This window comes from Protopterus annectens, chromosome 4.part0 (assembly GCF_019279795.1).
Source record: "Protopterus annectens isolate FY-2018-M chromosome 4.part0, PAN1.0, whole genome shotgun sequence".
Taxonomy (NCBI): Eukaryota; Metazoa; Chordata; order Ceratodontiformes; family Protopteridae; genus Protopterus; species Protopterus annectens.
In genome coordinates, this window is record NC_056733.1 from 496,844,953 (window position 1) to 496,869,280 (window position 24,328).

Sequence of the window (24,328 nt, forward strand, 5' to 3'; positions counted from 1 at the left end):
TATGTATGGTGCCCCTCTTTTCACCAATCTCCATCTTGGCCTTCGGTCCAAACTTGAATCCTGCTACCACAAGATCTCCAAATTTGCAACCAATTCAAAAAACTCATCCCAACACTGCCACTCCCTCCTCACCCTCACCTGGCTTGAACTACCCAACTAACTCAGTTACCTACAACTCATCATTGCCCCATAAGCTCATCTTTAAACCTGCCAACTGCCCAACTCTCGCTACTTCCTTAAAATTGTACTTTCCCAACTGCTCACTCAGATCCAAGAAACAAAATCTCCTTCAGGTCCACAAACCTGCACAACCTCCTGGCCATCTACTGCTGTCCCACTCCTTAGCTAAACAGTGGAACTCTCTCCCTACACATCTACACAACCCACCTAACCATACAAATTTCAAATCTCAGGTAATCTCTCATTTTCCTTCCAAATGGAAATGCCCTTGCCATGCTCCAACTTAACCCCCCTCATTCCACCTTGCACTCATCCAACTACCTCTACTATTACTTCATCCAACCCAAAACAATCCCTCCCCTAACAAAAACTAATTTTCTCTGCAATATCTATTGTTGTACTTTACTCTCCAATCTCAAATATACTATTACCATCTCCTTGCATAATATTTTTCTAACCTACTAATGGCTAGTAGCTATATATTTTGAAATGTTAAACCTACAATTGAGTTTATAACAAAAATATTCACTTTATGTAAATGTTGAAATTTCTGTATTGAATTATGTCTTTTATTTTTGTAACATTGTGACTAGCCAGTTGCAAATTTCATGAGCTTATCTGTAAATGTTTAATTAGCTTTATGAACTATGTCCTTTTGTAACATGTGGAATGTAACTTGCAATGGGCTCTTCTTGGCCCAGTGGACATCCCTGGTCATCAAACTTAAACAAACAAACAAATAAATAAATAAATAAACAAATAAATAAATAAATAGGGTAGAAATTGTCATGTCTTCATAAAATGCCATAACACATGCACTCTTCTGCTGTGGGTATGAAGCAATACTTCATCAATAGGAATGCACAACTGCTAAACACATACTGGATTATCTTTGTATATGCAATAACTTGTTTTTATTGCATAATATTCACTGTGCATACCAACAATTAACAAACTCAGCTTAAGATACACCATTTACTAAATCACCTAAAAATCAACAATAAAACATTCTTTGACCACTTCCTTCTATAATTACACCAATATAGAGTATACTTGCAATAAATCTGCACACTAATCTGAAATTCCTTTGAAATAGAAAACATTAAAACTAACATGGGCGACCTAACTAAGCCAAAAATAAACTCAAGTTATTTGAAAATATCAGATTTTCTATCTCAAAATCATCTGAACATCTAGCACTGGCTTCCCTCTAATTTTATAGCTTGTCAGCCAAAACACTAGTACAAATATATAAAAAACACAGAAAATTATTAAGCAACCAGTGAAACACAAATATTTACAAGTGTTATACTATATCAATTGAACATAAAAAATTGTTATGGTAAGACATAATATGTAAACACTAATTTTATATGCATTTATGATTACAAATATTTAGTCCTTAGCTACATACTAACTCAAAATTCTAAAGCACATCAAATTAAAGTTTTTAGGTAACATAATTTTTTTTCTAAATGCGCATTTTCACATGTACATTAGAAAAGAAAACATCTGAAACATCATCACTTTGCATCCCATCATTACTGTCAACCACAAATGTTTAAAAACCACACAGCAAGCGTGCTTTGAATGTAACATACTTACTATGTTCTTAAAATAGCGAAATCTCATCCTTGCTTAATCTGGCTTTAACATGGTTGGAAAAGTCAATTTAATTGCATTTCTTCAGTCATACTTTCATGTAACTTTGTCAAATTGGCAACTTTGCTAAATTATAGCGTTGGAAAAAGTCACGGTCAACAACAGCCAAGTTAAAAATGCATCAGTGCAACTCATGTTTTTTTGCATGGATCCATCAACAACAAAATTCATTATGCCTTAAGGTAACTTATTACCAAATAATCTCAACTCATCCATAACTTCCATTACTAATTACAGAAATGTTTGGCTAGTTTCAGCAGCAATTTCCTTCCAACTGCTATACGTATTACTGATCCTGGAACCAAATTTCAGCTATGCCTACTCCCCCTACCACCACAGGTACCTCATTTTCAGAAATTTTGAAAACATTATAATCCAAGCACCACATGTCCTCAGTACTTGTACTTTAGCATTGCTTTTGTCAGCCAATTACTTTAGAATGTTAAAGTCAACATTGAAGACAGAGAAAAGTAGAAGAGGATCATCTGTCTAAACTACTGTGACCTCTCCCCTAAACTTGTATCTTATTTATTCTATTTGCATTTCTTTACCAAGAAAGTAAAGCTGAGTTGGAACACCCTTTTCTGCAGAAGCCTAGGGAGAAAAAGCTACAAAAATGTAACAATCAATATACAGTTGAAGAAATATATGTAAAAATATACAGTGTGCAGTTGAAAATATATATGTTAACTAGACACAATACTCATTGCATAATTGTGTTCACAGGTGGTAAACATATTGTGCTAGTACATATGGTAGGTGGTAATGCAGTAGCAATTATAGGAAGTATATCAGCAGTAAGGAAAATGGAGCTAGATCATTTCACATTCTGGAGGCGATTTTGGACATAAATTTGTGCCATGCAATCTTGTTACAGTATTTTCAACATAAAATGTATGATCCAAGGTATAGAAAGCAAAATCAGTAACATACTTAATATTACAAACTATAGCATATCCAGATTTCTATTTTTCATCTTTTACAAGATGCTTCCAATATTTCTCAGTTCAATATATAGCTACAAAAAAACAGTTGCAACATGTAAAAATACATTTCTTGATATACTATTTTCCCCTTTGATTATATGCCAATATAGATTATATATTACACCATTTTTAAAAACAAAATATAAACTGAAATAAAGCTGCAAAGACTAACATATCATAAGCAGTGCATTACTGTGTCTGAATCCAACACTGTGCTGTCAGATTTGAGAGTGCTAATGTTCTCCTTAGCAGCCCATGCATCACATTAGCAAAGGTAACCTCCTACACTCACAAATGCATGCAGACACACACACAAACACACACTCATACACACATGCATACACACATACACACGCAAAACACACATGGATTTGTGCACACATCTATTCATCCCTAAACAAAGCAAAACCAAACTCATTGACACTCATGGAAATAGTTTACTATTAAATGTCAGAAGTGCCTGTGTTCGATTGGCATGTGGTCGAAAGGCACTTTGCAAATGGGCAGAATCCAGAACCAAAATACACTGACTACACTACATTGAATGGGTAGTGTAGTTCGAGTATCTGAGTTCGGCATTGTACACAGAGATCGTAGTTCAGTGGGAAACAGGGAATTAACCCATTCCTCACTCTAGTGTGATCTCAGAGTTGGTATATTTCATTTGCAGGGAGTGTGGGGGTGCAGGGGGGGTGTACCCCCTGCAAAATAGTACAATTAACATACCATTGACTGTAAAGTGCAACTGTACATTAAGGTGCATAGTATGGCTGACTGATGTCACCTCCTGCTATATCAAATACATCGAACTACAAATGTTGATGTATTCATTTTTGCCATGGCTGCTGTTTCAAAGTTCCGAATTCAGCATTTTGGGTCAACTATTCTGACTGTTTGATGAATGCAGTTTTGGAATTTTAATAGTAAACCCATGGAAAAACTCACCCACACACCTGCACACATGCTTCAAAACACCCACACACTAGCATACACAGATCCAGACATACAATTCCCTCTCTAGTGTACTGTGATTACCGAGTATCATCCTACACACACAGATATCTCCCCCCCAACACACACACAAAACACACAGGTATTTGTGTACACATCCACTTATTCCCAAACAAGCCTCCACAGACTCACTGACACTCATGGAAACACTCACCGACACACCTGCACACACAATCTAACGCATCCACACACAAATATACATAGATCCAAACATACAGTCCATTCTCTGGTCTACTGTGATCACACACATACACACACACACACACACACACACACACACACACACACACACACACACACACACACACACACACACACACACACACACACACAAATATATCCATACTAGCTATTCCCCACTCTAAACCCTGTGGTGCCATCATCCAGTTAAACTTACACGCCTTCACTAAGCCTCATTCATCCTCCCACAGGCACACAAATTCATGCAGCTCTATTCATATGCCTAACAACAGACAGATAGAGACAGACACACAGAGACACCCCCTACACCTCAATGGTTTCTCTGGATTTAACCATATTTGTTTCCTCCTAAAGTAAAAATGTACTCAGCTGAGTGACTCTCTGAATTCTCAACTAAGTATATAAGTGCAGCATCAATGTCTAAATCTTGGTTGCTCCTGTAGTGATTGCAGACAGTAGTTTCAAAAAAGACTTGAAATGCTTTTCTATAATGATGCACTGTTTGTTGCATTTTACTGTCTGCTGCATTATGCCTAGTTATTTGTGTATAAAGTGTATTCTTGTAATCTATTTCTTGATAAAAATCTCCTTTGTGCTACATTTTTATGGTTCAATCTTTATTTTGTACTTTCTTATATAAAACGACACTGTCATAATTAGATCTGTTTTAACTGTGTATCCATCACATAATATTAAATATATTTGTTTAATTTCTATTGTTCCAGTGTCCCATGTTTATAGCTGAAAAAGTTCTAGTACCAGTCTATCTATATGAATAACAAATAAATTGAAAAGAAAATTAATAAAGCTATGCCAGTTCAACACTGGTATAAATCCTAGCTTGATTATTCTAAATTAGGAACCTTTATCACTGAATTTCCCTCCATGTCATCTTTTTTTTGTAGGTGATCTAAAGATCACAGAGCATATCAGTATTACTTCTCCCTCTTGTCTCTGGTTCATAGCTCTTTGGGCATGCTATGTACACATACTCATATGATTGAGTCCTGCAACTGCAGTTTGAATTGATGAATTTTATAAAGCAGTTACAGGGCCAAGGCCTCTGAATGTGATCTAGAACAGCCTCATATAATGGGTTCTATTCTTCTGTGTGCTGCTTATAAACTTTGCAAACTTGAAAGAAATATCTCTATCCATAAATTCAGCCAAAGTTGCAGATCTCCTTATGAGTAAAATTCATTGTTGCCTTCACATTACATACGTGCATCTATCCAACTATTTCTACACCTTCATGTCCTCTGTATATGCAGTTCTCTACTCTCGTTACTCTCCGCTCTCTCCATAGAAGCCATGCAGCACTGCCTCCAGTTAACAATACAATTTTGGCATTTCAGAACTACAAAACTATCAGGTGACACTCTCAAATTTGAACTCAGTTTGTTAAGGGACTTTTTTTTAAGTTAGCCAGATCCAGGTTCTCCACTCTTTATAGCATGATCTTTCATTTCTATTTTTTACTTATATTGTTAACTAGGTTACCTAATTGGGCTAAGACCTGTTTTAACTAGAGGCCTAGCACCACTGTTTGGTTAAGTAAACTTCTTAATCTCACAGTCTAGGCAAACTGACCCAGAGAAAGACTCAAGCCCAGGACTACAGCACGATGCTGGTTAGCACCTCAAAATCTCAGTCTTCTGTGCCCAACTGTTGACAAATATCCCAAAATGACTCTTTTATACTTTTATGCTTTAATGACTTGAAGCCTTTTGCCTTGTGCATTTACATTTAAACCTGACATTGTGATCACGTTTTTAATATAATATGCAATCTGCGTTACTAATAATTATTCTATGTGTTATGCTCTAGTTGTATATACTAACTCTTGCATATGGTAATTCTGTATGAAATTTGCTTTACCGTGACAATACTATGTTTCTAATTTGAAATATGCTCATCATATTGTATAATGGGAATGCAGTTTCATATGCTCCTAATACTGAGCTGGTGATTTTCTTCTGTCTAATTGTTTTGCTCTACTTAACACAATGACTTTAGTCGGTATTAATGTAAATGTTGTTCGTATTCTACCATTGACATAGGCAGTGGCAGATGTACATCCCTTTAACTCAGTTTCATTTTCCTGTTCAGCAAACATGACATATAAATGAAAGAAAGTTTTTTTTTGACATGGCATAAATCCAAGATTACCAGTGGTGATTAAATCATGAGGTTAAATCAAGATATACAGAGGAGTAAAATCGCACATTCTGGAACATTCACAGGAGTGCTGATGACAAGTACAGCCCCGCAGCTCAACCCACCAAACTACTGAACATCTCTAAATAAACAGGTGCAACTTTGGCCAAAATACTCAATTCTTCTACAATTTTGACATTAAGATTCTTGTATTTTTATAATTTCAGCAGTTCTAAACTCACTGCCAAGAATTTCTGAACACACACCACCTATATCCATCTATCCTAAGCAAAGGAAGACAATATGTGCCTTTATTCCAAAGGTGGCTTTACAGGCTATTAGAAAATTGAATTTGTACCAGAATAAAAAGGTGATGACAACATATCACACTGACCTTGTCCCCTATCCATCATTATCTGCAAAGCTTGTGGACTATAACTGGAACTTACCGGAGGGTGACCGGTAGGTACAGAAAATATCTAATGCAGTAATTCTGACATGACTCTGAAAAGAGTAACTATCTAATTCATAAACTCCTTTCAAGTAATTATTGTATAACAAGTGCTTTCACTTAAAACATTAAGAACTTCAGATGTTATAAAGTTACCTTTAGCAAACTGAGGATGGTGTCCTTCCCTGGTTTGACAGAGGAAGGAGAACCTGGTGTAGTGCAAACATCTGGTCCTTCTAGTCACCATAATATCTGACAAAGGCTGGAAGCTTCAAACTCTTTTACAGTTCTACAGATGGTGGTTTTCAGTATTTTCCCAGGAACTGTGAAATACATACTCTAATGCTGATTCTTTGACTTCAGGCATTATGCCTTGGTCTGAAAACAATCTCTATTCAGTCTGAAAAAAGTCACTTTAGCCTGGATTTGAGAAATGCCAGTCATGTTATCCAAAAAAAAAAGAAAACTGCATTCTAAATTTCAAATCAGAACACAGACAAGCCCATATTCACCGAGTGTGATGCAGGCTAATGATTAGTCACTCCTTTTTCTCGGTATGCTTTTTGCCCAAACAACAGCTAATAATCACCCCTCCTTTCAAGGTGTCTTGGCTCATTCTTTTCCTTGTCAAGGCCGATGTGGCCACTGATTCAGGTGACAGCCCATTGGAAAGAGCCATCAACCAAGTAGGTCATGAACATTGTTTGACTTCAGCCATCCATAAGACCATCAGCTCCCCTTTTCCAGCTTATTGCCTAGCAGTGGCCCACCAACACCCTGCCTCAGATTGTCTCAGTTGGCAGTAGCAGAGCATACAGGAGGGAGCTCATACCCCACTGGAACCTTGCCTGTATCCTATTGCATATCAGATGACTTGCTCTTCCCCCACCACTGGCAGTACCCTTATCTGTCTGCAGGCCTACAAGGAATACTTCCTTCACATGGACAGACAAGTATTTCTGATAGGCTACAACCCTATCTCTATCTGGCTGATATGAGTACCTGCATCACTACAGAAGTATACTACAACTTCCACATTTACCTGCATGCTCTACACAAGTGCTGTTGAAGACAGTTAGCACTGGTTTTGCCATCCCCAGTCATGTGTTCTCTGTCAGGGTGCATTTTGGTGCAAAACAAGCATCCACTTATATGGTGTCAATGAGACAGCCAGAACAACCATTTGTCCCTCTAGATGAACAAGCTGGCATTGACTGTTCACTCCCATCTGAATAACCTACCAGAACCCAAGCCACAACTTGACCTCAGGCCATCCATATCATAGTCAGGGCTGTATTCTTGTATGCCAAAAAGCTGGGCTATTCTCAATATTTTTGTTACATATTTTGAACTGGCCTATTTTATCTTACCACTTATCATGGTAAAGCAACAAAATTAGAAAATGTGTATTATAAATGTAATTCTGTTGACATTTATGAAAAAAAATTAACAGCTGTGCAATGGCAGCACTAAAACTCATGTACTGGTACCCAAAGTATCAAAATAGTTGTATTTATTTAAGTATTGTTGACCAGGTTCATCTCTCTAGGTTTATTGCTTATTTTCATGGAGGACCTGAGATGACCATACTGACCAAGGAACATTTGGCAAGGAGACCTGAGAAATTCTCCCACTCTTTCTAATAAGTACAGCAGGATCCTTTATACCAACCAACTCAGGTAGATGGGACCTCTTTTTAAAATATTAAAACATGAATTCATTACAAGCAGAGAGTCAGCAAATTAATTGCAGGTTCATAATTTATCCATTATAAATAATTTCTGGAATGCAGTTCCTGTTTATCCATGTGTGGCTTCTATTATGTCAACTAAGGCAGGAGATGGTTTCATCCAAAAGCAATAAATGTATAAAGAAAAATATATGAATAAAGCAAAAAATGCAACCCCTACTAACAATGTTCACCGTTATGTAATGCCTCAGCCTAAAACTGTAAAATATGTGTTCAGTATATGTAAATATGCTAACCTTAAGCTTGAATGCTATGTTACTAGTCAGTGTTAAGTCTGCTACTATCTATGTAAATTTTAATACTTCTGTATACACCTTATATTCTGCTTAAAATTTATCTATGGAGCTTTTCTCCCCAGGCCTCTGCTGAAAATGGACATGTATCCAGTCGGACTTTCCCAGTCAAAAAAATGTAAAATAAATAAATAAATAAATAATAAAAGAGTGATTTTATACTGATGTGCAGAATTACCACTTATGAAATAGCTAACAATGGTAATAGTGTAATCATCTGGCACTGTGCTATGAACAGCATGCTGAATATTTCAATTAAAAATGTTAAGAATATCCAAGTGTCAATCACTTTGTGAATTTTCTGTAAAAAGACATAAAGCCAGCATTCTTACAGAAGGAAACTCTGCTGCTTATAAATATTTACTCTGAGATTGTCCTATTGCATACCTTAAAGAAAAGGGAGTACTCTGAGTCACAGTGATATTGGACAATGATCTCGGACTTGATATAAATCCGCATTTTCTCTCATTCAGTCTCACTAATCCAGGACTTGCATTAATGAATATCAGAATGAAAAATGGTTATTATGGTATGCATCCTGAAGAGAATGACATCCCTTAAGTCAGGGAAGAACACTAATGTATGCTAAGTATTGATGAGTACGTGCGTGTCTGCATGGTGAGTCATGGGAATTTCAAAAGGTGCAGGAGATCGTTATGCACATGTTGTTCTTATTACTGAGAGATTGTTATGCACATGTTGTTCTTATTACTGAGTTACAGAACTACACATCTGCTGTACTTATATTGGTGACTGCAGTGGTAACATTGCTCTCGTTATGCACATGTTGTTCTTATTACTGAGTTACAGAACTACACATCTGCTGTACTTATATTGGTGACTGCAGTGGTAACATTGCTCTCTTGTTATTCTGAGTTCATTGACAACTGACACTGGGGTACTGTCTGTATCCAGTCTTCACCCAGTGTCTAAAGTGATTACAGATGTACAGAAGTGAAAACCCTTCATTGTACAGCCATGAAAATGATCTTCCTCAGCTTATCTGAACAGTTTGGTGTAGCTAGATTATGTTGATTCAGTTTTCTTTGTCTTTGGGAGTCTGACCATTAAGTGTCACATGAGCTCATAAACGTCATAGCATGACAATGGTCAAATCTCACTTGGCACAACAAATACATGTCAATATGTGTATCCATAAACAAATGTGCAATACTTCCAGTTTCTTTTGCAGCTATAGTAGAAAAAAAGCTTTTAGTTGCTATGCAACCAGACACTAAAAATAGATAATTTTCTTCAAAAGGAAAAGTATATTCTTCCAGAAAAAAAACTCTCTATTCAGATGAACATATCTAAAACTAGAAATGTGTTTAATTGATGGAACTCTAATAGTCTGCATGCATGTCACAGTCCAGTGACTAGTACATTTATTATTTTACCAACTATTTTTAATTAACAATTTTAAATGCAAGAAAATTGGTGTTAATACATTCAAACCATCACCTACTCCTCACAATATTTTAAAAAGTAAAAACCAAAATGTTGCACATTCCACAGTCCTTTATGTGCCAGTTTCTCCCATACACCTGTATAACAGACAAGACAATCAGCAGAAGGTAATGTGTCTGCTCCTCTCCCACCAGGTTAGTTTTATATGACTCCCTGTAGTATGCTACAGGAAACTACTTCTCATATTCTTAGATTTATTGCCAACAACTGTGCAGCTATGGGTGAAAACAATTTTATCACCCACATCAATTAGTTTATTCACCACCGTCTGCATACCTGTTACCTTTTCCATAAAATTCCATTTTGAAAAAAAGTCAAACTTTTGACCTCATTTAAGGCATGATTGCATCATTTCATCTACACTCACATGCATGGAGGCATAGGCTCATTACAACAGCCATTATGGATGCATGAGAGCTACCTTCTTTACAATGACTGAGACCAAACTTGACATGACTTATTCCGTGAGGCACTGCATGGTAACGTCCATCCATGCGATCCTAGAAACAGCATGATATGCCGACTGTAATACATTTGTCCACAAGCAACGTCTCTATTTTGCAACAGTGTACAGAAGAAGAACATTTGTCCATCTACCTACTTGACTGAATAAAGTACTTGAAACTTCTACAAGGCATCTTTATTCCTTTCACAGGGAGGGCATCAGAGAGAGAGAGAGAGAGAGAGAGAGTCTCCTAGATTTGCTAGTTAAAGTAATCTTCTCTGCACTAATCCTTTGTACTCTATTTCTTGTTAGTCCTGTCACCCTCTGGATCACAGGTAGGATACCAGACCTGACTCAAACTTTCTGGATTTCCTCTGTTAATTATTCAGAAAAGGTGAAATAAATAATTTTGTTCTTACATGCAAAAATATATTTTTTTATCATTTTAGATTAACAGCCAGGTCTGAAAAGTCATCATCACTTATTTATTTTACATTTGTTTACCGGGAACGACCAACTGGGCCAGAGGCCCGTTTTTAGCAGAGGCCCAGGGAGAAAAGCTCCATTACAGTTTACAAAATCACAAGTACAGATTGTAAATTACATATAATGGTAGGTAACAACATAGCTTAAACAGTTTCAATACAAGTAGGAATTGTACACACACAAACATAATGGATTGCAACATAGCTTATTCTGTTTAAATTTTTATACAAGACTCAAATTAAGAAGTAAATAAGGAGATTGCATATGTCACCTAGACAAATATGACATTGGTTATAGGTGTTTTAGGAGATACAGATAGACTGAGGTAAATTGAGCAGGAGACAACATTCAGCACCTGGAATACCAGCTGGAATATGCATAAAAGAGGAAGGTGAATGGTTGGGGGAGATGGTTTGGGGGAGGGGAGCAGGGCAAGTCTAGATCATCCTGGGGTGGAGTACAGGAGCACAGCCACTTGTTGGTTAGATGATCCCTGAGAAGTAGTTTGAATTTAGAAGAGTCAGTAGTGTTGAGTATATGCTAGGGTATGGAGTTCATGGTTTTTGCTATTTGGTTAGAGAACAGACAATCTCCAAAACTATTGCTGGCTTTAGTGGCTTTTAATAAAACCTTGTTGGATGACCATAGGGTTTGACTGAGGAAGGTTTAACTAATTTTTTAAGGGCAAGGCAGTTGTCATGTTGGTGTATAATGGTGTGCATGATTGTATATTGGTTGCGTGATAGCAGATTTGGTAATTTAATCCATTTTAGTTGTTGTTGAGCTAAGAGTGATATATTCTGTTAGGGATGTTAGTACAAAATCTAGCTATTTTATGGTAGCAGGCTTCTAGTTTGAATACAAACAAAGATGAATAAACCACCGCACAGTTGTTGGAAAAACAGCTCTTTAATAAACTTCACACTTATTAAAAACAATAAAAAGACGAAGCGCTTTCGCTTACTCAGTAGTAAGTAATAAGTGTGAAGTTTATTAAAGAGCTGTTTTTCCAACAACCATGCAGTGGTTTATTCATCTTTGTATTCTGTCTACGAGTTTGGGTGAGAGTGGCTTGAGGCTTTTAGTTTGGTTAGGTCTGATTTTCTAAGGTTTGAGAAAATAGGAGAAGCATTCAATAGAGTGGATAGCTGATGTGTTCTGGCTACAGACTGTCTGGAAGTGTGAGTGAGGAATGGTTTGCTCTGTACAGAGAGTCAAGTTTGATGTGGACGTTTGTAATGGATAGGGCTATGTGTTTATCACATTTTAGTGAATTGTCAGTTGTGACTCCTAGTAGCATGGTATTGTCAACGGGGTCAACTGTGGTTTTGTTAGAGGAGTGGATGAAAAAAGGGAAAGGAGGCTCATGAGTTTCTTTGTTTCAGAAAAACATAAGTTTTGTCTTGTTAGGGTTAATTATGAGGTGGTTTTCAGTAAGATACTGTACTATGTTTGTAAAGGCTTTTTGATTTTTCTTCAGGAGTTCAGGGAGGGAGGGAGTTGAGCAGATGAGTGACGAATCATCTGCATATTGTATAATTGTTGCTAGTTAGGATTCAGAACTTAGCTTATTGGCGAAGATACTAAAATGTATTGACCCAAGAATTGAGCCTTGTAGGACACCTACTATCACAAGAAACGGTGCTGAGATCTCATTTTTCCACATGACTGCTTGTTGGCACTCTGACAAGTAGCAGTGAAACTGTGAGATGGATGATCAGGAGAGAATTATGGTGGGTAGTTCATTTAGTAGTTTTTGATGGGAAACTGTGTCAAAAGCCTTTGACATGTTGAAGAAACTTGATGATACAAATTTACCACTGTTCCTATGCTGATTGACTGTATCTGTGAATCTTAAGAGAATGGTTGGAGTCCTGTGTTTTGGTCTAAAACCATGCTGAGAGGTAGAGAGAAGGTTATTGTATAGTAGACAGGGTAGTAGTGAATGTATACATTTTTCTAGAATTTTGGCTAGGAGGGAAGAATGGCAATTGGCCTCTTGTTTGATAATTCTGTGGATGTTATATTTAGTTTCCTCAACCAGAAATGTTTGCTCAACTCTGTTGTAATGATATATAACAAAGGATAATACCTACAATATTGTAGCTCACATATGGCACTACTACCATCATACAATATGTACTCTTAGGAAAGTATGTTTTTAATTTGAATCTTTTTAGTATTGTTGTTATTATGTTTGCTCTAAAGCTGATTGCTGTCAAAAAAATAGACATTCATGAATGTAATCAATGCTACACATCGTAAAGATATATAGGAAAGGAATATGTGATGTCAAACCATGTGTCAGTGAAAAACATTTTGAGATAAAATACCCATTTTCATATCTCTAACAAGTATATCTGAGTAAAGTGACCAGCAAAAAAATTATTTGTCATATGGGTACTCTAACAGGATGTGACAGGACAGGTCCAACATCTAAGCCTCAAGTCCAAAACATTTTGAAACTTGTAACAGGAGCCAAATGTTTCCAAAAGATCTCTTATTTATATTGGAAGACATTGCATCTGTCTGCACTGTGCTCATAACTTATTAATTCATTTACTGTTCTAGTGTTAGGGTCTACTGATTTTTATGGTAATATGATTATATAAAACAGCTTGTGCTAGTGTGAGTGTGACAAATCAGTGGAAAGGAATTTAATGTTATAACAAATTTAAATGTGACCCATTGAACACCACCAGCTAGTAACTTAATCTAATAGAAAAAAAACATCAAAACTGACTAATAATAGAAAATTAGCCAGTGGAAAAGCATAACTAGGATTTTTGGAACTGTATTCCAACTTCCAAAATGTATGGATACCCATCCCCCCCCCCACCACCATCACACACACATACACATTATATGTACCCAAGGAATGGCGTACAGCAACAGTGGTCCCACTCCACAAAGGTGGTGCTACAACGGACCCCAGAAACTATTGCCCTATAAGGCTGACTAGCCTGGTCTGCAAAGCTATGGAGTGTATCATCATGGAACTCATAAACAAAGACATTGGGAACCTTCAAACACTGCATCCTACCCAATTTGGCTTTGTTAAGGGCAGGTCTTGCCTCTTGAACCTAGTCGACTTCTTTGAAACAGTCACCAAGGCCATAGATGAAGGGAAGGTAGTCCACACAGCCTACCTGGACCTCGCAAAAGCCTTCGACACAATACCCCACTCGGGCATCATAAATAAGCTCACCAGCTTAAATATCAACCTCTGTGTCACAAGATGGGTTGCAAACTGGCTCAGGGATAGAGCCCACATGGTCAGAATTGCAGGTGCCATGTCAGACTCTAAACCAGTTACAAGTGGCATCCCACAAGGCTCAGTCCTGGGACCTCTCTTATTTGATATATATTTCTCTGAGGTACAGGCTAACACAGGAGGACTATGGCTGACCAAGTTCGCAGATGACTGCAAACTGGGTGCCATAATCAACTCACCGACTGACACAAGCATCTTCCAAAAGGGTCTCACAGAGACGGATAACTGGTGCGAGAGCCATGGCCTAAAGCTAAATGCCAAAAAGTGCATAGTCATCCCTTTTGGGAAAAACAAAGTGCCTGCAAATTACCACATAGGTGGTAATCCATTAAGTACGGAAGAAGTAATTAGGGATTTGGAGACCCAAATAGACAGCAATCTCTCCTTTGACAATCACGTTGCCAAAGTGGTTAGAAAGACCTTCTATATAGCCCACCTTATCACGAAAGGGTTCACATTTAGATCAAGAGAGGTCATTGTGCCCCTCTACTCATCACTCATCAGGCCCATAATTGAATACAATGCCCCATTTGGGATGTACCTTACCTGACACCTGCAGCAACTGGAAAGAACCCAAAAGTACCTCACCAAGAGGATCAAGGGACTCAAACAGATGCCCTACACAGTTAGGCTAAAGAAACTCCAGCTCAACTCAGTTGCTTACCATCTACTCAGAGGCAATCTGTGCCTGACGTATAAAGCCATGTCCAAACCAGAATTAAAGGACATGCTCCACCTCAGGAAATCCAAATCCCTTAGAGCTACATGCTCCAAGGACTTAAACCTCAGCACAGAAATAAATAGGACATGCTAGAGGGACAGATTCATATCCCAGAGGCTCCCCTCACTCTGGAACAAAATCCCAATCCATGTTAGGCAGAGCCCCTCAATGACCCTCTTCAAGAGAAATCTTGACGAGTGGATGGGAGATCGTAGATTTACCCCTGGGATCTCTTCTGTGTCTCTACTAGACAGAGGCACAGTAAACTAACCTTAAAAGGGCTATCTTCTGTGACCTACTATACAGAGGCACAGTCAACTAATCTAAAAGGGTGGTGAAAGCCAAACACACTCTGGCTAGGCTTATAAATGCCCTAGGGCAGATAGCCTAGTATCAACCTATGAACCTATGAACATTAGCACTATCACCATAGCTTTCCATACGTACAGTAGAAAAATGAGTGAAGGTATACTGACTTTGGTACTCAATAATGCTCTTTTACTCCTTTAAGCTTTCTCACTTTTCTATGTATATCTTCAGCCCTGCATTTGAAAGTATTCTTTGCATATAGTTAAGTTTCGTCTCTTACTGCTCCTCCATAAGTTATCATATGATATTGCATTCAATGTTCTTTTTACATTTTTGTAACTGGCCATTACTAAAAAGTGATCTAATTGACCTACCTGTTACATAGATAAATATATGCCTGTTTTCACACTTCTGAACACACACACACACACACACACACACACACACACACACACACACACACATTATGATTAACTTCAGGTGCCTATATCAGTTGTCTGTATATATTGAATGATCAAGTTCTTAGACTTCAGAAATTGTGCACTCAGTAAATGAAACAAACGTGCCCACAAATTCACTTACACTAAGTTGACAGCACCAGGGGCTAGGTCCAGCACACCAACTTCTAAAATACATCATTCTTCTCAACGACTGCAGCTCCTCCAGTAATAGACAATGCATTTTTCTGGACGGTATACCTTTTCAATTCAGTCTTGAACTCCTGAATGAGAAACATAAGCAAAATAAAAAAGGCTTCATCAAAAAGAGGAAATGAACAAAATATTACAAGAAGCAATATGCCATGGCTTTAGGGCTTTCAATCATTTAAATTCTAGCAAAACTAAAAAAAAAATAATATTTTCACAAAGTATACACCATATCAAACATGGCATATGCCTAGCTATGCCATTGGGCAATTGTGTTCTTGCACACAGTGTTGATGAAGGATCCTCTAATGGTGAGATAATAGATGAGTGATGCTTCTCAAAAGTCATAATTACAGAGTTCTACCTAGACCTGATATAATCAAAAACATCATATTAAGGCAGCACTTCTGCATAATACAAATGCCATCCCTGCAGATACTGTTGGAAATCTCATTAATTTTATAATCTGCTTAGAAGTACAGTTAGCCTATGATGCTAACTGCCTAATATTGAAAAGCAGTTAAAAGAGTTTACTTTTAACATACTGTGGAAAAAAATCAGAGGCGAGTAGTTAATGAAGTTAAGCACCTCAGGCATAACTGCCCACATGATAATTTCCTCCATACAAAGAGGGTCTAAGTTTTTTGGGAATCTGATGCATTACACCAGAGAAAATAAGGCTTCCTGTTACAATGTCATTGCTCAAAATATCAAGTTCTGACCCCCTCCCCTCAAAAAAACAAAAAAATATTGAACATGCAGGAAAAGAGTGAACCTCGACCATCACTCTTTTTCTTTAAACTTCTTGCAAGAATCCACACCCACTATTGCCAAACCTAAGAGGAAAGGGAATAATGCAAGAAATGGTCATCTTGGACTTAATATACGTATGTCCATTTTTTAGACCATTCAGTCACAGTGTTTCATGACTCGGTGTAGTGGGTTATTACATTTCAAACGGTTATGGAAAAGAAGCAAAATGTGACCATACATCTCAGCCTCTTAGCACATCTGGACACATCTTTAATCTGGACAAAGCCTCACAGAATTGGGGGACGAGCCCAAAAATAGGGACAGATTTTAAATATTGCTCTTATAAACTTAGAAATCTGCCAGAATAACAGAATTTATCTTGGCGTGCATTTTTCTGAAGGATAGTGACTTCAATCCTCAAATCATTCCAGTGATTTGCCAGAAAATCACAAATTTTATGAGGGAAAGACCACAAATATGAGGCAAAAATCTGGACATTCTTAGAAAAATCTGTACAGTTGAGTGGTATGAATGTGACTGCCTTTGAGGGTATCAGGAAATACAGCTAGTGATCGTGAACAGCCAAACCTAACCCCTAACAATGTGTAATTTGGCCTTCTATTAGTTCTGGTGGCATCATTAATATCCTTGTCAAACTTCTCCACTCTTTAAGCTGACTCTGTGGCCTGGACACATTAAGGCTTGACTGCAGCTCAGATGGCCTTGGATTCACTAGCAACCCAGGTGATGGAACAGCTGATAAAGGGGATGTGATAATGGGCAGGTGACATAAACCCACCTCTCTTTAGGAGATGGAGGATGGTAAGCCTGCTGCTGTATGCCAGCAGCAACTGGGCCATGATTGGGGCCTACCCATCAAACAATGCATGCTGTAGGTGGAATAGTGCATACACATCTTGGAGGATGACAATATACATGAAGACTGTTGACTACTGCTGGGGAATACAGGTAGGAGGCAGATGCAGGAAAAATGTAATAAGCTACATGGATTACGGCCTCCTGTGGTTGGCTTTCATATGGTGATCATACAGTCTATGTAGGTCACAGGATGGCTGATGGCGAGTGGGCAGGTGAAGAAAAGTATTACTTTTCAGTAATTTTATATTTTTCAGACAGGATAGGTCAGAATTTAGAAAGGAAAAAGATTATCTGCAAGTTTACATGCAGGTAGCATCAAGTTTACATGCAGGAAGCATCAAGTTTACATGCAGGTAGCATCAAGTTTACATGTAGGTAGCATGCACTGACTGACAAAGACAATCAGTCACCAAAGCCCTTCATGCAAATGGGAAAACTAACTTATTATACTACAAAGATTGCTCAGTTGTTGGAAAGATCTTTGATGCATTTTAGAACTACTGCAATTCACAAGTGTCATTCATAGTATGTATCACATCATCTATATTCAGCATCAGGCTGATGCAGATTTCAGAGACTTGTGTTTGTAGGCATAAGGATGTAGATAAGTTTGTACATTATCTGTCATGTTATATGTTTAAAACTACTTGAGTTCTGAGGAATCTGTGACCTCAGCTTAACAGCAACATCTTAAAACTCCACCATCTCCCATACTGATATTTAATAGAGTATTTGCCTCATTTAGAAAGCTAAAAAATCATTTCACAAGAAGTTCGACATATACAAACTATTTTTCTTCATATAAACAGTTCTGATTTATTAATTCTCTTCAAGAAGTTGGCACTGATGCAAAAATCTTGGTTGAAATGAGACATGTCCTGTCCATAAAACTTACCTTTCTCCAAGATCCATACCTCGCATAGAATATCATGCACCATTAATGCCACATTATGTCATTACTTCTTCCCAGTTTTTAATATTTGGCCAACATTCAGAGTTGTATATCCATATGAAGGGTTTGCATTAGAGAACTCAACTAACATGTCTTTGGGAGGTTAGAAGAAAGCAGAGTATGCAGATAAAATGCATGCAGAAATAGGGCTTGGTGCTATCAAGTAAAAGCCACAGAAAGAGTAACTTGGAGTAAGGACCGAACTTTGGAATTTAGACATATGTGTTTTTTAATTTTATTTATATTTGTTAACTGGGCAGATGCAGGAAGCCTTTTCAGGCATGAACCAAGCTGTAATGGCAACATTTTGATTAGTTAATGTAGAGTACAATAACATGGTAAGGGCAGTGTATATCAAAGTCATAATGTGAGTGCTACAATGATTAATGCAATACACTATATAAAAAGTATTTGAGCAGTAGAATAATTCATTTTGGAAAAGCCTCTTAGTAAATAAACAGGATATCGTTTTAAAGTACACTACAAGTTGATCCCATAAAATGATTAAATGTTTTATGCCCACTAAGTGATTACCAAAACAAAGTATAGGTTGCGGTATAAAGAGGTGGGATGAAATTGTTCTTATGACAGAAGTGCTATTACTCTTTATTAGCGTAATATTTACAAAGTGAATGAGATGTAGCATTGCTAACAATAAATAGCATGCAGTGCACCTATTCATAAGTTCATAGGTTTATATGAGGCTAACTGACACTGGGACCTTTCTATACCTAGCTAAGAATCTCAATTTTATCCCTTAAGGTTACGTGCCTTAGAGGTTATTTCAAGAGGTATATGTAAGCTAGGACAAGATTTACAGGCTGCCTCTTCCATTAGAAGTGTAGGTACTAGACTCAGGGGTGTATTGCCAATTATACCATGACCCCCCCAAAACGTGCACGCTGATTGGCCAGCGTGCCCGTTGTAAATCGAGTTATACTAATGGAAAAGGTCCGTCGCGGACTTTTTCCATTAGTATAACTGCTTAAACACTGTCTCGCTATGTTAAATGGGTTTAACATGGCGACAGCTAAAATAAGCAACGGAATCTCCGTTGCTTATTTTAAACTGTCTATGTTAAACCCATTTAACATATTAAAGCAACGGAGAAAGCAAGCTCTCCGTTGCTTTTAGTCTCGCTATGTTAAATGAGTTTAACATAGCAAGACAGTTAAAATAAGCAACGGACATCTCCGTTGCTTATTTTAAAACTGTCTCGCTATGTTAAACTCATTTAACATAGCGATAAAAAGCAACGGAGATCTTGCTTTCTCCGTTGCTGCCCACAACTCTGATGTACTGCGCAGGCGCAGTACATCAGAACCGCGGATGCCAGACATCTGCGGAAGGGCAGTAAACAGGCATTATACTATGCCATTATTTAAGAAAGTAATAGTTTCTTTTCTTAAATAATGTCATAATAGCAATAACCACTTCTGGGTGTGGTAATGCTAAATTTACCCACGGTTGGCTTTGTTTGGTCCCTTGGGCTTCGCCCTCGGGACCAAACCACGCCAACCATGGGTAAATTTAGCATTACCCCCACCCAGGCGTGGGTTATTGCTATATTACCCATCCACTGGTCCAAGGTCACTCTTGAATAAGTCTAGAGCACTGCTTTACATGGATGGGAATTCTGTTCCAGAGAAAGAGAATTCCCAGAGGCACATACCTGTATCTTTAATATGTCCCATTAATGTCGCAAGCAAAATTTAAATCCCTAGATCAAGTAATCCTGATGCTATTCATTTTGTAGATATGCAAAAGGTTCAGCAGAGCTGGATCCAAAGATGCCTTGTATAAGAGCCATAGATCGCCTCTCAATGGTCTGTAGGCAACAGATTATAGAGATAGGGCTTTGAAGCAATCTGCAAAAGTCATGTTTATGCCATGTATTCTTTTAGTAAGGAATCTCGCTGGACGTTCCAGTTGTTGCATGTGCCGGGTCAGGTACATACCAAAATAGGTGTCGCACTCAGTGATGGGCCTGATGAAGGCTGAATACAGTGAAACTATGACTTCCTTGGCCCTAGATGTCATGGCCCTCCTTATAAGCTAAGCAACAAAGAATGATTTCCTTACTACCTTAAATACATGTTGGTCAAAAGCCAAATTCCTGACTACTGGTTCTACTCTTAGGGGTGTGTTCTCACTGATGTAATTTCCTAAGGTGACTGACTTCCCAAAGAATACTAAATGCATGTTATGGATTTGGCACCAGTCATTTATCTGTGTTAGTCCTTCCTGTAGAACTTAGTGCCATAGGAGAATTTTATGACTGCTCCTAATTTGCAATCATCTGCACACTTGGCCAGACAGAGGCTGTTTACATACACAATGACATCTGAGAAGTAAATGACAAAAGGACAGTATTCAGCACAGAACCTGAGGGTTTCCACTAATCACCGGCTTCTTTGTTGAGGTGGTCTCCCCAATCTTAACTTTCTGGGTCCTATCTGAGAGTCAGCTGGTTATTTAGCTCATAACAAAGGGGGTTATGCCTATATCCATGAGTTTGTTTACAATGGCAGAGTGGGGTATTGTATCAAATACTTTAGCCAGGTCAAGGTAGGCAGTATGCACTATTTTTCCTTCATCCATTGCCTAGTAACCTTCTTAAAGAAGTCCACCAGGCTGAATAGGAATGATTTGCTCTTGATGAAACCAGCTGAGGTGGATCCAAAGTTTGAATGTTTTCTATGTCCTTATTACTAATTTTCTTGATAATTCCTTTCATGGCTTTGCATATAAGACTAGTCAGATTGATGGGTCTGTAGTTCCCAGAGTTATACTGATGACCCACCCTTGAACACAGTGATGACCATTGCAGTTCTCCATTCCCAAGGCACAAAGCCTGACTTGAAACTGTGGTCAAACAATGAATCCCATGGTGCTGATAGGTTTTGTTTCAGGATATTAAGTAGGCATCCTGTAATATTATTGGGGCCCATTGATTCATTGTTTTTGGCCTTGGAGAGTGCATCTAGGACATGCACCTTAGTGAATGGGGGGGGAGTGGTGGTATTTCCTGGGGGTTGGTAGGGGAGAGAAGGGGGTGTAAAACTGGAGCTGAATTTGTCCGTCATCAGATTTACTATAGCTTTTGGCTCCATATAAGTGGCTCCATTTATAATCATTCTGCACCCGGCTGTGTGCTGCCTTTGAGGTTCTTTACCTGCAAGGCTATCTTTACCACAATTTTGGCTTTATTAGACTTAATCTGCCCTATTAGTTATTTGTCCAGACTGCTGACAGTGTTTTTATCAAGCGGAGCAATGCACTTCCTAATCTTTGCAATGACTTTTTTCATTTGTGTACAACTTGTTTATGTTTGGATTTCACCAGGGTGGTTTGTTTTTTTGAATTAATTCAAGGCTTATTTTAGCTAGGCACAGCTATCTCTGTTTCTGTCTACATGATGGTACAGGGCTTCTGTGAATAATTTCTTATAGGCAGCTGTGTTCTCAGGGCTTGGTGTGTTTTGGTATTTTGGCAGGTTATCACTTAGTATTAGAAAGTTTGCCTTAGAATAATTTCTAAATGTTATGGGGTTAGCCAGAGTGACAGAACTGATTTTTATTACTATGGATACAGCTTTGTGGTCTGATATTCTGATATTACCAGAGAGGACACTGTCCCTGTACGTGGGGTACATCATTCTCCCATGTTTGTGAGTACAAGGTCGAGTATGCTTGCACACCTAGTTGGCATATGGACAATTTGATCCAAGGTGCTTGTGTTACCAAAGTCTGAGAATTTCTAGGCCTGTAAGACTTTGGAGCCATGTATGTATCCCTGTTTATTGTGGGGAAGTTGAAGTCACCCATGCATATGGTATTGGGTTGAACGGCGAGGGTCTACAGTAAGCCAAAGTAAGAGTTATGGGTTTCTTGGGTAATAGAGGGTGACCTATAGGATGCAATTATATAATATGATATGATATGATATTATATAATATGCTATGGGGCATTACCTATGGAAGTATAGACATAGATGAGCTCAAATACATTTTCCTGACTGACTAGTTCTGAGTTGAGTTTGTTGTAAGCACAGATTAAGACACTTCTACCTTTGGTCCCTGCTTGTGCAGTAGCTGGCCTGAAAATGTGGAAGGCATTGTAGTGCTGCACTGCCAGAGTGCTCTCCATGGCATTAATATTTCAGTAATTGCAACAGATGTCCACATTCCCCAAGGTGAGGAGAGCCTGGAGGGAGTGGAGTTTTTTGTTTAGGCTCTCGGCATTGAGCAGTATCACCTTTAGATTCCTTTGAGTTGGTTTTGCTATATAAGAAGGTTTAAAAAATTGGCATTGCCTAAAAAGGCATTATGGGGAAGGACAATGTTTTAACCAATATTCAAAACCTAGAGGAGACAGGTACAGGCCATTCTTGGCAAGGCAACTTGGTCTCTTGATTATATCCTCCAATGCTGACAAATATTATATGCCTTGAAATGACACCAGAAACTAATCTAATGATTGAAGACAGTCAACTTTTTTTCATATTGTGGTATCATCCTTGGTGAACAAAGAATGCTGTTCAATGATTAGCACATAAAAGCCTGGGGGCACATAGTCTAAGAGCTCCATCATGTAGTCCAGGGAGTTATGTCTCAGGTCATTTACACCCTCATAGACTTTGACTGAGTCAAACTAGAACTTGTGATCTAATGACTTGAATGCATGAGTGCTTTGGCAGATCCTGGCCCAGATAGAAAAATAACTGTGACTTTCTCAATTACTCAGCTTGGTAAGTGGACATCTGTATGTTTCACAATAGAGTCTCCTGTGATTACAATATTGGGTAATGTGCTGGCTTGCCTTACAGGCTTTGTAATTGTATGTGTTGTGTTGGGTGTTTTTTTGGGGGACTGCTTTTGGAGTTGCTGAGGATTCTTTTTGCAGGATGAATGTTTAGGAGATCTTTGGAGTTTAGGAAGGCTGCCTTTAAGTACCTCAGCATATGTTGTTCTATGTGTTTGGTTACTACTGTGTGTGTTGGATGTAATGGTTACATTACCAGCAACCTAACTGTTATTTTTAATGAATTTATGTGAGAGTCTTGCCTCCAGTGACATTGTGTAATTGCATCTCTTACATACTGTATCTGTTTCTCTAAGGATTAGTTGGTTGTCAGTGAACGAGACAATTCCTACATTGTCTCAGGATGCCCATATCTACCAAGCTGGTGGCAGACAAACTGGGAAAGTGACCACCCATAGATGAAATATGGATGTAACTTGGGTGCTTGGAGGGTTGAAACTACAACTAAGCTATGTGTGACTGAATTTCTGCAACAGTGCTCCTCCGTGCAGAATCTGCTCTTTGTGCACCCGATTGCTGTGAAAAGTTACAGGGAAGAATTTTAAGAAAAATTTAGTTTCTAAGTGCCTGAACCTATGCGAGGCAATGCTAAACACCACTGCATGACAGGCAGCAGAATTTATAGACTCAAAGAACACTGGTTAAACCAGCTAAAAAGCCCTCTGTTCATTTCCACAAAGTCTTGTTTAATGCCACCAGATGCTTGCTTATATGTTTGCTGAGTTTTTGAAAGGTGTTGAAAATATTTGATTTCCTTGGGTAAATTATTCCATGCTGCTGATAGCATTTTAAAGAAAGTCCACTCACCTATAAGTAGAGTAAAGAGATTCTACATAAATGTATGCTACTCCTATTTCTAAGAGTATACAAGGTATCCTTAA

General features: G+C 38.1%; 1 protein-coding gene across 3 annotated transcripts in view; it reads right to left on the reverse strand.

The window, feature by feature from the left end:
* WSCD2 (WSC domain containing 2) overlaps window positions 1-24,328 on the reverse strand; it is a 2,311,682-nt gene that overhangs the window by 2,093,071 nt on the left and 194,283 nt on the right. For 2 of the 3 annotated variants that reach the window (XM_044068417.1, XM_044068415.1), the window contains exon 2: window positions 15,976-16,114. The exons of the other annotated variant lie outside the window; for it this stretch is intronic. The gene's annotated coding sequence lies outside the window, so the exon portion shown is untranslated. The remainder of the gene's footprint in view (window positions 1-15,975; window positions 16,115-24,328) is intronic. 3 annotated transcript variants of the gene reach the window in all.